Source organism: Sorex araneus, chromosome 5 (genome assembly GCF_027595985.1).
Source record: "Sorex araneus isolate mSorAra2 chromosome 5, mSorAra2.pri, whole genome shotgun sequence".
Taxonomy (NCBI): domain Eukaryota; kingdom Metazoa; phylum Chordata; class Mammalia; order Eulipotyphla; family Soricidae; genus Sorex; species Sorex araneus.
Genome location: NC_073306.1, coordinates 149,499,752 through 149,515,121, shown reverse-complemented (window position 1 = coordinate 149,515,121; position 15,370 = coordinate 149,499,752). Strand labels below are relative to the sequence as shown.

Below are 15,370 nucleotides of genomic sequence, written 5' to 3'. Positions count from 1 at the left end.
CCTGGGTCGGCTGCATGCAAGGCAAATGCACTACCCACTGTGCTATTGCTCCAGCCCCAAAAGAAAGAAATTCTTAAAGAAAATTTTAAAAGAATAATTTTGACAAAAACATTTAAAGTATCTACATGTGATTGCATAACAAATGCTAAACAAATGTCAATTCCTAACCACTTTCAACTTTCCTCCCTAAATATACTGAAATAAAAATTACATTATCCAACCTGCAACTACTGGAGTTACCAGAGGGTCTTCCTTTCAGGTATTGTTGCATTCTTTGAACCAAGATTGTGCTGGATATCAGACACTAAAAAGTGAATAAAAACAACCTTCAAAGGACATATTTTATGAATAGAATTAAGTTGAGGCCTAGAAACAAGTCAGTGAAGTATGAAAGCATACTGTTTTGGGAAATGAAGGGGCTTGCAGGACTGTTTCAGTGAAAACAAAGTTAGCAAGTGCATGAAAATTATGACATGATTATCATATGGTCAGCAGCAAAGACACCCAATAAGTGTTGTCTCCAGCAAAACTACTTGTAAACAGGAAAGAAAAGTGAAAAATAATGTGGTACGCCAAAGACTACTTCTGTGGTGGAAGACCTCTTCCTACCAATGGAAGTCTCCATCGAGCTTCAAGGAGCAGCGAAGAGTCATCTCCTGGCCCAGAATTTCTTTGTGAGGTTCCCATGGTGTAAGAGCTTGGCGAGCTAGTTGGGAATGATCCAATATTTAGTCCGGTCTTCCACTATTTAGTTCTGGAGTTCCCTCTCTAAATACCGACAAATATCACATAAGTACAAAGTAAACCAGGATTGGCCCCAGATATTCGAATCCCCTCTAGAACCTTCTATGATGTGTCTTTGAAACTACTCAGATTCCATAGTCCTGAGTAGCTGAAATCTGCTGCCTGCCTGGGTAGTGCAGACATCATTGTTGTAGCCCCAAACAACCCATGAGGATTCTAAAAGTAGTTAATTCTGTCCACTGAGCTGATGGCCAAAGTGTGATTTTGTTTCCAGTTTTCATGGAACCACCAGGCCTTTTTTTGTGGCTGTTTCCAAGAATTCAAAACGTTCATTCTAGTTTCACACATTTGTATTAACCAGGAAAATAACAATCTAAGCTATTACCCTTAATTTCTGCTCTAAACAGAAATCACTCTTAATTTCTGCTCTATCCAAGGCGAGCAAAAGGAAGGCCAGCTGGTGAAATATTCCCTTCCCCACTACCCAGAACAATTTTCCCAAACTGTAATCTTCCTGCCTTATCTCAATACCACTTAGCTGACAAAAAGGGGTGAACCTTTGACTTAACACCTGTATATACTAATCTATACTTAGATCTTCATTTTTTCATTAATTGGGGTCTGGTAGTAGAGGTTCTTTAGTTTTGTACTGTTTTATTTTGGTTTTGGACCATACTCATTGGTGCTCAGGGCTTACCCCTGGCCTTATGCTCTGGGTCACTCCTGGTGAGGCTCAGGAGATCATATGAGGTGCTGGGATTTAAACCACAGTAATGGGCATGCGAGGCAAGCAGCTTCCCTCTGTGCTATCTCTCTGGCCCCTTTGTTGTTGATTTTTAATTGAGATGACATTGGTTTACAATAGTATATACACTTCCATGTTTGAGGAACATAGTATTACTACACAAAGTACCAATATCCTTCCACTAAGTCCTTTGGCTCTTTTTGCCCACTCCTCCAGTCCCACCCTTGGGACCCGTAGTTTTGTGATCAGTCTATGGGTTTGTTTGCTGAACATCATTTCCTTGCTTTTTCTATGTCACATGTGTGAGATCACTCATGTTGCTCTTTCTTTTTCTGACTTATTTCACAAAGCATGACCCCCTTCAGTTCCACCATCGCAAAGAGCAAGATTTTGTTTTTCCTTACATTTGGGTAGCATATACCCACAGGAGTATAGCTTTGATTAAATACCACATCTTTACCCACTCATCAGTTTTTGGGCAATTGGACTATTTGCTCCTGTCAATAGCACTGCATTAAACACAGATATGCATGTCTTTGAAGTTTAAAGATTTCCATCAGCTCTTTTGTTTGTTTGGGGACCCTACCAAGCAGTACTCAGGATTTACTCCTGCCTTAGCAGCATTCAGGGGACCATATGTAATTCAAGGGATCAAACAAAGGACCTTCACCCCCATATTATCCCTCTGACCCCAAGTATCTGTTTATTAATGTAATATGGCCTCTAAGCTCCTAGGGGCCATATACATTATATATACTAGGGGGCTGTAGTGATAGCACAGCAGGTAGGACGTTTGCCTTGCAAGTGGCCAACCTGCGTTTGATTCCCAGCATCCCATATGGTCCTCCACCAGGAGTAATTTCTGAGTGCAGAGCCAGGAGTAACCCCTGTGCATCGCCAGGTGTGACCCAAAAAAGCAAAATTTTAAAAATACATTATATATACTAGATGCATATTCTCTACTTCTCATAACACGCCTACATGTGGGTATGATACTCGTGAGGAAAGAAAGATTCCCAGTGCTCCACCCCTGGTAAGCAGCAGGGCTCCGCACCAGCCCAGGTCACCTGGCTCTGCACTCTTGCACTCGGGCGTCACATGCTTCACTTCTGTGACACTCTGCTTCTTCTCCGCCCAGCAAGGAATATCACCTCCACACCTGTTTTCTTTTCGCCCCACCTTTCCTTCTCCCTTCTAAACACTTTCCATAAGTCCCATTTTAATCACTTCTTTTTAAATTCTCCTCCACCCACTGCATCTACCACTCCAGTCTTCAAAAATACCTTATTCAACTCTTCCTGCATAGTTGTCAAAGTCATGACTCGAGTTAAGTGTCTTTCTATACAGCAGATACTCATTGACTCCAACTACTAACTCTATATCCAAGATCCAAATAGAAAAGTGGGTTATTGAATAGGTACTGTACAATAAAAAACATTAATTATCAAGAAGCACAAGATAAGATACTGAGTCTTATTTATAATGATAGAAATACAAGTTAAATCGCAATAAAATAAACTCACTGTCACTGTTGTCCCGTTGTTCATCAATTTGCTCAAGCGGGCACTAGTAACATCTCCATTGTGAGACTTGTTGTTACTGTTTTTTGGCATATTAAATATGCCACAGGTAGCTTGCCAAGCTCGCCGAGTGGGCAGGATACTCTCGGTAGCTTGCCGGGCTCTCCAAGAGGGACAGAGGAATTGAACCTGGGTTGGCCACATGCAAGAAACTGTAATAAAATAAAATAACTAGTGGCTTATACCCACTAGTTTGACAAAACTTAAGAAAATAGCAATGTTGGAAAGTAAGACAGCTTTAGAGACCTAACAGAGTTTAGTTAAACATGAACATGACTCATGCGCTCTAAAGAGATATTATGGCCTCCATTTAGAATGCACCACCTAGAAATGCAAATCAAAATGACAATGAAATATCATCTCACACCTATGAGAATGGTGTATGCCAAAAATACTGCAAATAAATATTGGTGAGGATGTGAAGAAAAAAAAATTCTGGCACACTCTTGGTGGGGATGCAAATTTGCACTATAGAAAATGAAATGGAAATTCTTTTTTTTAAGCGGGAGAGTTTTTTTTATGATCCAGTACTTATCACTCCTAGGCATTTATCCAAAGAATATGAAAATACTAATTTGAAAGGATATTTTCACCGCTATGTTAGTAGAAGCATTATTCACAGAAGTCAAAACATGGAATCAACCTTAACTTCTATTGACATATGAGTGGAAAAGGAAACTGTAGTCTATATGTTCAATGGAATACTACTTTGCCATTAAAAAGATAAAATTAAGTACATTGAGGCAAAGTGGTTAGATCTTGACGTGAGTAAGCCCAGGGAAATAAGTAAGAAATTTACTGAAAGTTATCATGCAGCTTAATTTATATGTACAATATGAATTTTTAAAGTAAACAAACTGGCAATAATCAACAAACACTAAACTGAGTGAAAACTGTGGTGGTTCCCAGAGGGCAAGGAAAGGAGTCTGGGATAGGAGTAATGAGAGACAGATCTTTGGTGGTGAGGTGGCAATAGAACCTGGGGGTAAATACGGTGTTAAACCACATGAAATGAAACCCTTCAAATTCTATAGCCCTGTAAATCTGTGATATGTTATAATTTAAAACATTGCACTTCCTCAAATGATCTGTCTAAAGAACTTTTACTCATGCTTTAAAACCCTCCATCAACAGCACCTACTGACTGGAATCTTCTTGAGTTCCCAGATGCCAAATGAATCATTACTCCTCTGTGCTCCCTGTACAAAATTGCACCATCCCATAGTCCACTGTTCTGTAATCAGGTGCTTTATGTCTCTCCCTAACTTGGCAAGGAACTACCAGAAAAATGAGGGTTATTCCTATTGCTATGCCAGGTCTAGCACGTTGCACCAAAGAATAAACTTATACTTATGTCTCCCTTGTCCCATTTCAAATATCTACATAATCACTTGAATTCTATGGCACTTTTAGATTTTGGTCTGTGCTTTCTTTCCTGGTAAGTCCTGGCCCCCTGAATCATTTCCTGCTTCTCTAAGACCTTCACATATCTCAGCACTCAAAGTCCTAATGCATTTTTACAAAACCTGACTGCAAAGCCAAATTAAACAGTGAGGGAAAGCTATTTCCATTTTGAATAGAATATGAATAAAAAATTATCTTACTCTTGAGTGATTTTTCTCTTTACCATTTTTATTATGATACCCTGATTTACAATACTGGTAATGCTAATTTTCATGTACACATTGTTCCAACACCACACCTGTGACCAGATTGACCTCGTTCCTCCACCGGTGTCTCAAGAGCTCCCACCAGCCACACACCCCCTTGTCAGACCCCCATTGTTCTGTGGACAAAATTGTTGGGTGATTTTAAAACTCCAAAGGTGGTGTTCGGAGGCCTGGAGTGATAGCACAGCGGGTAGAGTGTTTGCCTTTCACGAGGCTGACCCGGGTTCGATTCCCAGCATCCCATAGGTTCCCCAAGTACTGCCAGGAGTAATTCCTGAGTGCATGAGCCAGGAGTAACCCCTGTGCATCACTGGGTGTGACCCAAAAAGCAAACAAACAAACAAAAAAAGACAAAGATGGTGTTGGTGTTAAAAGAACGATGAGCCCCTAATTCTAGTGACCCCAGTGGAAATCCACAAGGACTTGGATGAACAGTCTGCAACTGATAGAGATGGTAGAGCCAGAATTAGATTTGGTGCTAGGCAGTTCCCTGCCCTCTGCCTTCCATCCTCTGACCACCCCTGATCTTGCACTGAGCTTCAGACAGAGCAGCATGCTTGGTTATGCTGCAGCTGTGTCATCTGACTGTTAACAGTCCATCCAGCTGCACTCAGGAGCTCTCATCCTTGAGAAACAACAGTCACTTCTGTCAGTCAGTATCTGGTGTTTCATGGCAGAATAGACAACAGGAAGAGAAACACCATGAGCAAAGCAGAGAGCTTGTGGCTCTGCAGCTCTGTGACCCACGATGTCACTGTCCCTGGGTGGAGAGCATTAACTGCCCTGTTGACTCTTCCAGGGAAGACTGAGGCTGAAGGATTAAATGCAGGGATATGTTCAAACTCTAACTCGTGTGAAATTATTATGATTCGTCAACAGGTGTAGTGGTATCTGTGTATAAGATATAATTATAATTGCCACATATATATACTGAATTGCTTAATCAAATACAAAGTTTATGAGTGAAGTACTATTAAAGCCATTTTACATATGAGAAAAATAAAAGCATGCAAAAAAACATTTAAGATGACTTACAAAGAGGACAAAGACCAGTAATGGCAGATTCAGGTTAAGGTATTACACTAAATATTCCAGAAATAGTTTTGTTGCCTTAGATTTATTTATACTAATGTTCATCAGACTAAAATTCCATACCTCACCCATTGTTCTATAAAAATATTTACCATTTTGCCCTTTGGACCCTGCTGCGGAGCGAGCATGATGGAAGAGCCCAAGGAAGCGCCCTTGGACTCCAAACAGCCCACTGAACTAATTCCGGCATGGGACCAGAGACCCCACGGTGCGCTGAAACAGTGGGAACCGGGCATCCCCCAATTCTTTTAACCTCTCTCTCTCTCCACACCTCCCCCCTGAGCACAGCGCAGGATCCGAGGTTTTCCTGAGCGCAAAATGGAGACGGCGATCCAGCTGAAACGGGAGGCGCGCGCGCGCTTGCGGGAGGCCCCAGGGGGCGGGGGCGGTGACCCCCGCCCACAGCAGATAGATACTTAAACCCACCTCCCCCACGTGTGCTTCCCTTTGGACTCTGCTGTGGAGAGAGCATGATGGAAGAGCCCAAGGAAGCGCCCTTGGACTCCAAACAGCCCACTGAACTAATTCCGGCATGGGACCAGAGACCCCACGGTGCGCTGCTGAAACAGTGGGAACCGGGCATCCCCCAATTCTTTTAACCTCTCTCTCTCTCCACACCTCCCCACTGAGCACAGCCCAGGATCCGCAGTTTTCCTGAGCGCAAAATGGAGACGCCGAGCCTCTCTCTAGGCTTCTCCATCTTATGAGCACCATAAAAGGGTAAAAGTTTGTAGTGATGTTATTTCTGGTTGTACTTTCCCTGGACTTTATACAGAAACCCAAAACCTAATGTCATCTTAGCATCAGCAATATGTAATATGTCCCTTTTTAATGGGTCAGACTTTTGTGGGAGATCCTAACAAGAATAGTAAGTCTGTTGCTGAAATATTGAAGGCAATCAAAGTGGTAGCCATCTCTCTAGACTGAACTAAGCTATATCCCCACACCAGCTGAGAAGAAATATCCTTCTTTCTCGGGAAGAAATGCGGCGTGGTGTCAAACATAGTGTGATGTCCATTAAGCAAACAGACCTGGTGGCGTGGGAATGGGATATAAGGGGAAAAATTATGTACATGGAACAGTGGGACGCTGGTGGAATCTCGAGCCGGAGCCGATACCAGCGCAAGCCCTTTGGTTCCAGAAACTGCTTGCAGACACTCTACTAGTCTATCAACTAAGCCAGAGCCCCACGCCTGCCGATGACGGGAAATAACCATCCTTTTCGGTTTTTTTTTTTCCCTTGTCAGGCAGCGTGGCGATTACTAAACAGGCGTGAACTCGGTGGCGCGGGGCAAGGGGGAAAAAGAAAAGTTATGTAACAAACAGCGGGACTTAATATCTCTATATTCTTAGCAGTGGAGAACTATCAAATGCCGCCTTGGCAATAGGACTGCTTTCCTTTTTGGGGGGAAACCCCAACAACGGTAGTGAGTTGTGTGTTGAAACATGGAATGTAATCGAGGCATAAACGAAGTGGAACTTATCATGTACAAGGGTGGGGACTGGGGAGGTGGGAGGGGGCGGCAGGTATACTGGGGGGGTTGGTGATGGGAGATGGGCACTGGTGAAGGGAAGGGTGTTTGAGAATTGTATAACCGACATAATCCTGAGAACTATGTAACCCTCCACATGGTGATTCAATAAAATTATTAAAAAAAAAATTTACCATTTTGCGACAATTTGTTCTTTTTTTTAACAATTCGGTCTTTATGTCTATATCCCGCACTAGAGTATGGGTAGAAACTATAATGCAGTCATCTGCCATAATCCCAGCACAGAACATCAGTTATGATATACTGCAAGTAGGTGCATTACTTCAGAGATTTGTGAACTGAATAAACAGAAGGAACAGGAGAAAAGAGAAAGTGGATTGGATAGATGGATGAATGTATTGTTGGAAAATGAATAGTAAAAGAAAAAGATGGATATCACATGGATGGGTAAATTGAAGGATGATTAAATGAATACAAAATTATAAACTTCATAGAGTGGTGCTGAATCATCCTCACTGAACTTTATAGGTAATTTAAAATTATTTTCTACTTTACATCATAGAGAACCCATTTACCATTTTCATGGTCTAAAAATACCATAAGATTTTTAAAGGTCATGAGAAACAGAACCAGTTCACTAAAGACGAAATTTTGCTGCTACATCTTGAAGCACAACTCTAAGTATTTCAAGAACTATATTTTGAACGCTGAATCTGAGAATACTTAATGTGAAAGAATGGAACGAATAGATTTGCAAATAATGTCAGGGCAGATGGATTAGTTGTCCTCACCCCCAACTTCTCCACTATTTTCTCCTTTGCAGACACACTCAGATGGCATCTCTACACATGCTCTTTCCTAGGGAAGTTTCAACTGATGATCATTCTATATTCCAGTACAAATATAAACATTTTATCTTGAGGAGTTTCCTGACTATTACAAAAGTCAAAAATGGTCCATCACTTAACACAGCAGCAAATTTCTCTTTGGGGAAAGATGTTTGTGGGATTGTGCCTCTGATTCCATGGATGAAGCTTCAAAGCTACATGAAAAAACTAATTTCTCTCTCCCTTCCTCTTTCCCTCTCTCACTCTCTTTCTCTTTCTCTCTCTCCCCCTCTCCCTCTCCCTCTCTTTCTCTCTCTCCCCTCTCTCTCTCCTCTAATTTTTGTCTCCTATTGAGATCCATACACTCTTTCCCTGCCATTTTTATTTTTTCTCTCTGAAAATACAGAGGGGCAAAAAAAGTTTACTAAAGAAGAAAAGAAAGAAGGGAGAGAGAGAAAAGAAGCCAGATAAATGGGAGTAGCTAATATTGACTGAGAACATATGCCACGGTATCAGATTTGTCTGTCAACTCTATTTCCGCCTTTTCAGATTCTGTTTTGAAGCTGGTGTTGAGCGGCTGAGAGACACATTTCTCATTTGTTCTTGGTTTTCTTTGAGGCACTGACTATAGGGAAGCTAGGGATTCAAACTATGGAGGGGAAGAAAGCTTGTTCCCTTTTCTCTCTGATCCATCCACCTGGACAACTGTAATTTGTTCCAGATTCCTGTCAACTTCCCCCACCCCCAATACTCACAACGAGGATCACAGTGTCCCATCAAACACGACATAATCTGACCAAGATGGGCCCCTTCCACAGAGATCCTGGTCCCTAGAAACTTCTCCCAGATCCCAGCTCTCCAGAAACACCTTCCCATGCTTCCTTTCACTGTTCCATTTCTACTCCTCCGAGGGGGAATAGTAACCCTTTCCAGAAGGGCTGTTTGGGGCTTGTGAAATTGTTGTTTTACTGTTTAGACCTTCAATCATTTCTTTATTTTAGCCACTGCAACTTACAATTTTACAACACTATTAATAGTAGGGTTCCGTGCATACATCCATGCACACAGCACTCGAACATCAGACTATTTCTCCCCACTATTGTCTTCATATTTCCCCTTCACTCCCTCTGCCCTCACCATCACACCTCCCCCATACCATCTAATCCTAGTATTAAATGCTTTTAATTAAGTCTTCTCTCTTCAAATATCAGGGCTGGGAACAGAAAAAAGCAACTAAAATAACCCCTTGCACTCTCATGGTTGAAATGACGTACCCAAAAGGGGAAGCAAGGGCTGAAAAGGTCGAGGGAATCACCCCCTACAAATATGCCAGCTTGATTCCCACACTTACTATGCCTGCGGGCTGGCTGTACCCACCAGCACCCTCAGCTGTGCCCGGACTCCAGAGGTCCACCTCATGCTCCATTCTGTCCAATTCCTAGAATTGGTTTAGCCACCCTCTTCCTAGAATAGCCTCCAATTATTTGCTACACCTCTCATCCCCTTCTTATGATTGGTTCAGAATATTTTCTATGCAACATACTCCCTTCCCAGGGCTGGTTATGCTGTTTCCTGCTCATCACCTTGCAGAATTAAGCAGCAGCAAAAATTTACTTCCCACCTAAGCACCCCAAAAATTTACTTCCCACCTAAGCACCCCAGAGACACATAATAAAATATTCTCCAAGACACTGTCTCTGCCTGTGTCTCTCTCCCTCCTTCCCTCTCTTAGTTCTGACCACGTTAATCTAACCAGTGGAGTCTCTTTTAACAATCCTGCTTACCTGTAGGCTCTCACCCTGACCATCTTGCTCTCCTGGTAAGATTCTTTTACCACCCTCATCCCTCAAAGCCCCCAGATCTGGGTTCAAGCTCCTCTCTCCCTTTGTTGGGGTGGTGTGGTTACATGCATTTTGCAGGGGTATAAAACTGTAGCCTGAAAATACATGCACTCATGTAACCTCAATAAAAACATAAGCATATTTCAAATCTAATAAAATACATGAATTTCTGCCTTCCTAAAGGTACCCCCCAGCTGAATCACCTTACCGTGTAGCAGATAATATGCTTGGTCTCTTACAAGTGTAATTGTATTTGCCCTTTACAAAACACCCTAGAGGAACATTTTCCTCTCTTTTACAGATGCATAAATGAAGACTCAGAGATAGGAATTCCTCATCCAAGTTCACACACCCTTGAACTGCGCTAATGCCAGTGCAGACCTGCCTGAAAGTGTGTATTTCCTTGAGACTTATGTTTCCCAGAATGACTTCATATCCCCAGGGACAAGTCCTCCTTAAAACAAAAACTTAAGCTAAGGTCCCTAAAAAAAAAAAAAAACAAAAACAAACAAACAAGCAAATGCCTTGCTCTCCCTTTCCACCCACATGGAAATCACAGATTTATTATCACCAGGTGGCTACAATACAGGAGGGAAACACAAAAAGTACCTCGTTCACTTAAGACAAACAGTAATCCAAAGCTATTTCCCACCTACACAGTTAAAAATGAATCAAGTGCCAATAGCGAAATGCTGATGTCTCTCTGCAGAGTTTTGATGAAAAGTGCAAACGAAGTCCAGAGTTAGCTAGAAGCCTTCCCACACCTCATTTTCTTTCTCATCCTAACAGACTACTTTTCCTCTTTGTTGCTGTCAATCTCTCCTTTTCATGCAACTCTCTCTCTGCCAGACTTCTACAGCAATGTTCATTCTTTTTACTATTTTTGTCTTCCAATCTCTCTTCTTATAAGTAAAATAAATTCTTGGAAGACAGCTTAGTCCTTGGAGGGAGAGATTTGATCAACTTTTTGAACTTTATACAGAAAAACATTTCCAGAGAGTCACTTCCTCATCAAAGTGTTACCTGTAACCCCAGACCTTCTGATGTCCTTGTAATTCCTCCTATTTTTTTTTTGTTGGTGGTGACTGAAATATAGTACTGGTTGTTTACTGACAGAGGTTCTCTATCTCACTTCTATGAAACTCAGGTGATTTGTTGTATTTTTTCTGTTACACAAGAAATTGCCATATCTGTAATATAGTGCCGCCTTATTTCTAATTTTTTTAAAAGTAAAATAGTAAGGGCTGAAGCACTAGTCCAGTGGGGAGAACGTTTGCCTTGCACTCGGCAGACCCAGGTTCCATCCCCGACATCCCATATGGTTCCCTGATCACCTTCAGGAGTGATTCCTGAGTGCAGAGCCAGGAATCACCCCTGAGCATCACCAGCTGTGACCCCCAAAAAAGCAAAAAGAAATTAAAATAATAAGTCTTGTCTTTTTTTCTCCATTGGCTTACTCTTATGCTGCTTTTTGGTGTTGACTGTCATTTCTGATCAGATCAAGCATCTGGATATGGCATTCCAGTATTTCTTTTTCTTAAAACTTGGTCAATTTTAAATGGGCCCCCTGAGATCTCAGAGAGGAAGAAAGTGGCATCATTCCTGTCAAGAAGTTGATCCTCAGAAATCAAAATAATTCTTAGGGAGAACCTTAAAAAGGTTCCCCACCACGACCACCACATTTTTAGGATTGTTTAGATTTACACCTCAGTGACCCTTCCTTCCTGTTTGATGGGGCCATATCAGGGAAGTGCTATGGAAGGTTCCAGAAGCAACCTCAGTTCCTATTACATTCCCTGAAGACCACAAGAGAGCCCTTCACCAAGGAACAGAGAATATAATATAAGGGGAGTAGGACTAGCCTGGGTGTGAATCCCAGCTCTGCAAGATTCTATGATCTGAGATCATAGAATCTATGATTGACATCTGATGATAAAGTATGGAGCATTCTGTACCCCAAAATTTAGTAAGAAGGAGGCAGCACTCATACTGATATACCTAATGGTGCCAGTCACCTGGTAAGCATACTGAAATCACACAGCAATTTCCCGAGCTGAGAATTCTTTAACATAGCTTATTTTACATGTGAAGAAACTGAGTGTCAGGTAGCTCATTAAATTTCCCCAAGTTCCAAATGCAGCAGTAATCAATCCAAGTTTAAATCAAATTGTCAACCATGTATCATTTCCACGAGCTTGCCGACCAAGAGTGGACGGTGCATAGAAGATAGGCTGAATGGTAAGAAGACAGGAAGCCCTTTTCCAGAGGTTTTAAAATTAGACCATATATCCTCTTCAAGCCATGGCAGGAGAGGGTTGGGGAAAGCAGGCTGGGTAGCACACCGTGCCAGCAGCAGGAGGAAAGGTACACTCCAACGGCCATGGGAGGGAGGGAGAGCTGATGAATCTGCAGAAAAGTCTGCTTTCACGCACTCATGAAGTATGTCACCCACAGGCATCTGGGTCTACTATTGCATAATGCTGCGGAGGGGTGAGGATGCCTATAGATTGCTTTCTTCTCCCTTAAGGGTTCAAGTCCTGCTGGAAAGCAGACCCGGGAGTTAGGCAGGAATTAAAATGCAGTGTCTTCTGCTTTAATGCTGGCAAGTTTGGCTTGTGAATAGGTTGGCCTGCACTCGAGGCCAAAATGGCTTCTGAAAGAATTTCTATTCTCCCCCCCTTGACCCAAATGTTCTGTTTTTAATTTCTTCTAAAAATAGAGCCTTGTCCTGTCACACAAAAGAATCAACACACTTGAGGGCCCAAGAGATAGTTCAGTGGTTAAGGTGCTTCCCTTGCATACAGCGACACTCAGTTCTATCCCCAGACTACAAATGGTTCTTTGAGTACTTCGAAGAGTAATCTCTGAGCACTGCCAGGTATGGTCCGAAAACAGAAAAGAAAGAAAAAGATTCATCAATACTCATCTAGACTTTAAATTTTCCTTACAAGAGAAGACACTGGGTGTAATTGTCCATTTTATGGGCAAAGATAGCTCAAAGAAAGAAGGATTTTCCCCTCTCCAATTATAGTAACATAATTTTATAAAATTTAACAGTCTTTCTTATTGAAATTTTTTAAATAACAATAATAGTAATACTCTTAGGGACATTCTTATTAAATATATTTTCCTTGGAAGCTCTCTCCCATACATGACAATATTTTGATGAAAAAAAAAATTCCGTCTTCCAGTCAATCTACCCAAATGTTTGGAAGTCAATCTTCCATTGGTATAAATAAAGTATAAAGTACACATAAAGTATAAACGTCCTTTCCGGGATGAGGAGGCACTCACAGTGTTGATCATAAAACCATGCTGTGCTAAAGGTCAGATCCAGAACCACCAAGCATGCACTCCAATCTTTTGAGTTATCCCCCAACCAGTGCTCACTATTTAAGAGAGTCTGGATCTCAAAAACTCCCAGTTTTAATTGGACCCACCTCGCCAAATACTAAACTCTAGAAACCACAATAATGATAGGAGAAACTTTGAATTCTATTGACTTCCCTTCTTCACCTTTTCTGTACATAATACCCACTGCTTTTGTTTCCTTCTTCCCACTGATATAATTATACAGACACAGAAATGTTTATAAAGAGAAAAATGCTTGTGGGTGTATGTGAATTTATTAGGGCTCTGGAAAGAGAGGAGCTTATAGGGTCCAAGGAGAGAGAATTTACCAGGTAATTCCCCCAAAGAGCTAATTTGCTACACTCCATATTTAGAGATTAGTGTCCTCACTTTGGCTCACTGGAAAGTAGGTTCCATTAATGTCTGCTCTCACCTGTGTCTATGAGAAACTAGTCTCAGATGGCAATTTTGTTGTCATCGTGAAACAACTCTTCAGTTGACAAATATCCCCAGAGAGATTAGTGTTCTGCGAATTGCCCTAGAAGGTGACAATACAGATAGTTTCAGGTTGATAATTTTCATATCAACAGTTACAATCCATCTAACATCCTAACTTTTCGTTTCTTTTGCTTTTCTCCTACAACAATCATGACACTATTGCATCTCATTCACTAGTTTTATTTTCAAGTCACAGATTCCCCTACTCTTACCCTTGAACTCCATTTCAGTTCAAATTCCACTTGTATTTGGTCCAAAACGACTTTCCACTATCACTGTGTCCCCTTCTTTGACATTTTTTTCTTTTTGGGCCTACCCACAGCTGACAGACATCTATTATGGAGTTCCCCAAACAAATAGAATATAAATTTCACAGAACTAGGAACAAAAACTGTCTAGAACAATGTCTAGAGGCTTCCAGAAATAATAGTTGAATGAATAAATGATTGAGTGAATGAGTACATGCTACACTATTAGACTCTAGAAGCTTTTCCATAAAAATGTTTACACTGCAAGACCATTATATGGGTGGGATCATAAAATTCATAAAAGTCAGAATCAACTACTATATTATCATGTTAGGACTCTCCATGCTTTTAGACAGAAACTAGTGAAAAATATTGAACATGGATTTATGCAAGACTAAGATGGTTGACAAGATACTTATACAGTCAGAATCAAGTCAAATAACAAATAACAGCTGCAATTTGAGTCTCATTCCAATAAAGACTAACTATCTTGAGGAGGGTCGAAGGATCCGAAGGATCTGAGGTTTTCCTTATCCATCCTGTTGAAAGGTCATCATACAGAAAGATCATGTTTCTCCAGTCACAAACTGGTATCTTACTAGTGATCTAGTAAGCCTGTGTCTCATCTGTCATTCTAGAGTCTCCTGGTCACCCAGTGATCTCCCCTGAACATATCAGCACAGCCATCCTTTGAATGTCTGGCACTGAAGAATCACAGGTTTTCTGTAAGGTTAAGGCATCTAGTAGGCATTGAAATACACAAATGTACAATATTTCTGTGATCCAGTATTTGGCTCCAGTCAAAGGATCACACTTTGGTTTTTCCTAAACCCAAAAAAGAAATGAATGGATGGTTTGGATTAAACTTCATTTGTAGTCAATCCCTGGATCCATCCTAATACCCATTGCTCAATACTCAAGCCAATCTCTTTGTTCTGTGTGTAAACACAAAAAAGAAGGGAGAGGAGGGGGCACCACACCGGGTACAGGGCAGCGTCGCTCTATCTCTCCCGCCACCCACGTTCGGTAGTCTCCAGCCGCTTCCCCCACCCCGGGGAGGTTGATGGCGATGATGAGGCAGGCGAAGGAAGGAAGGAACGGAGCCAGGCAGTTTATTCCAATCTCCTCTCTAAACACTCCCGTCCTTCTCTCTGCTTCTTCCCCAAACCCCTCTTCTCGCCTCCTTAAATCCCCCAGCATGAGGGGTCAGGGCTTACATGTAGGTGTCGTCACAATCAATAGGGGTAAAATTCTTTTCCTCAGGGGATGCTGCTTCCAGGA

General features: G+C 41.6%; 1 pseudogene; it reads right to left on the bottom strand.

Annotated features, from left to right (window-relative positions):
- LOC129405146 (uncharacterized) overlaps positions 1-15,370 on the bottom strand; it is a 347,936-nt pseudogene that overhangs the window by 113,243 nt on the left and 219,323 nt on the right.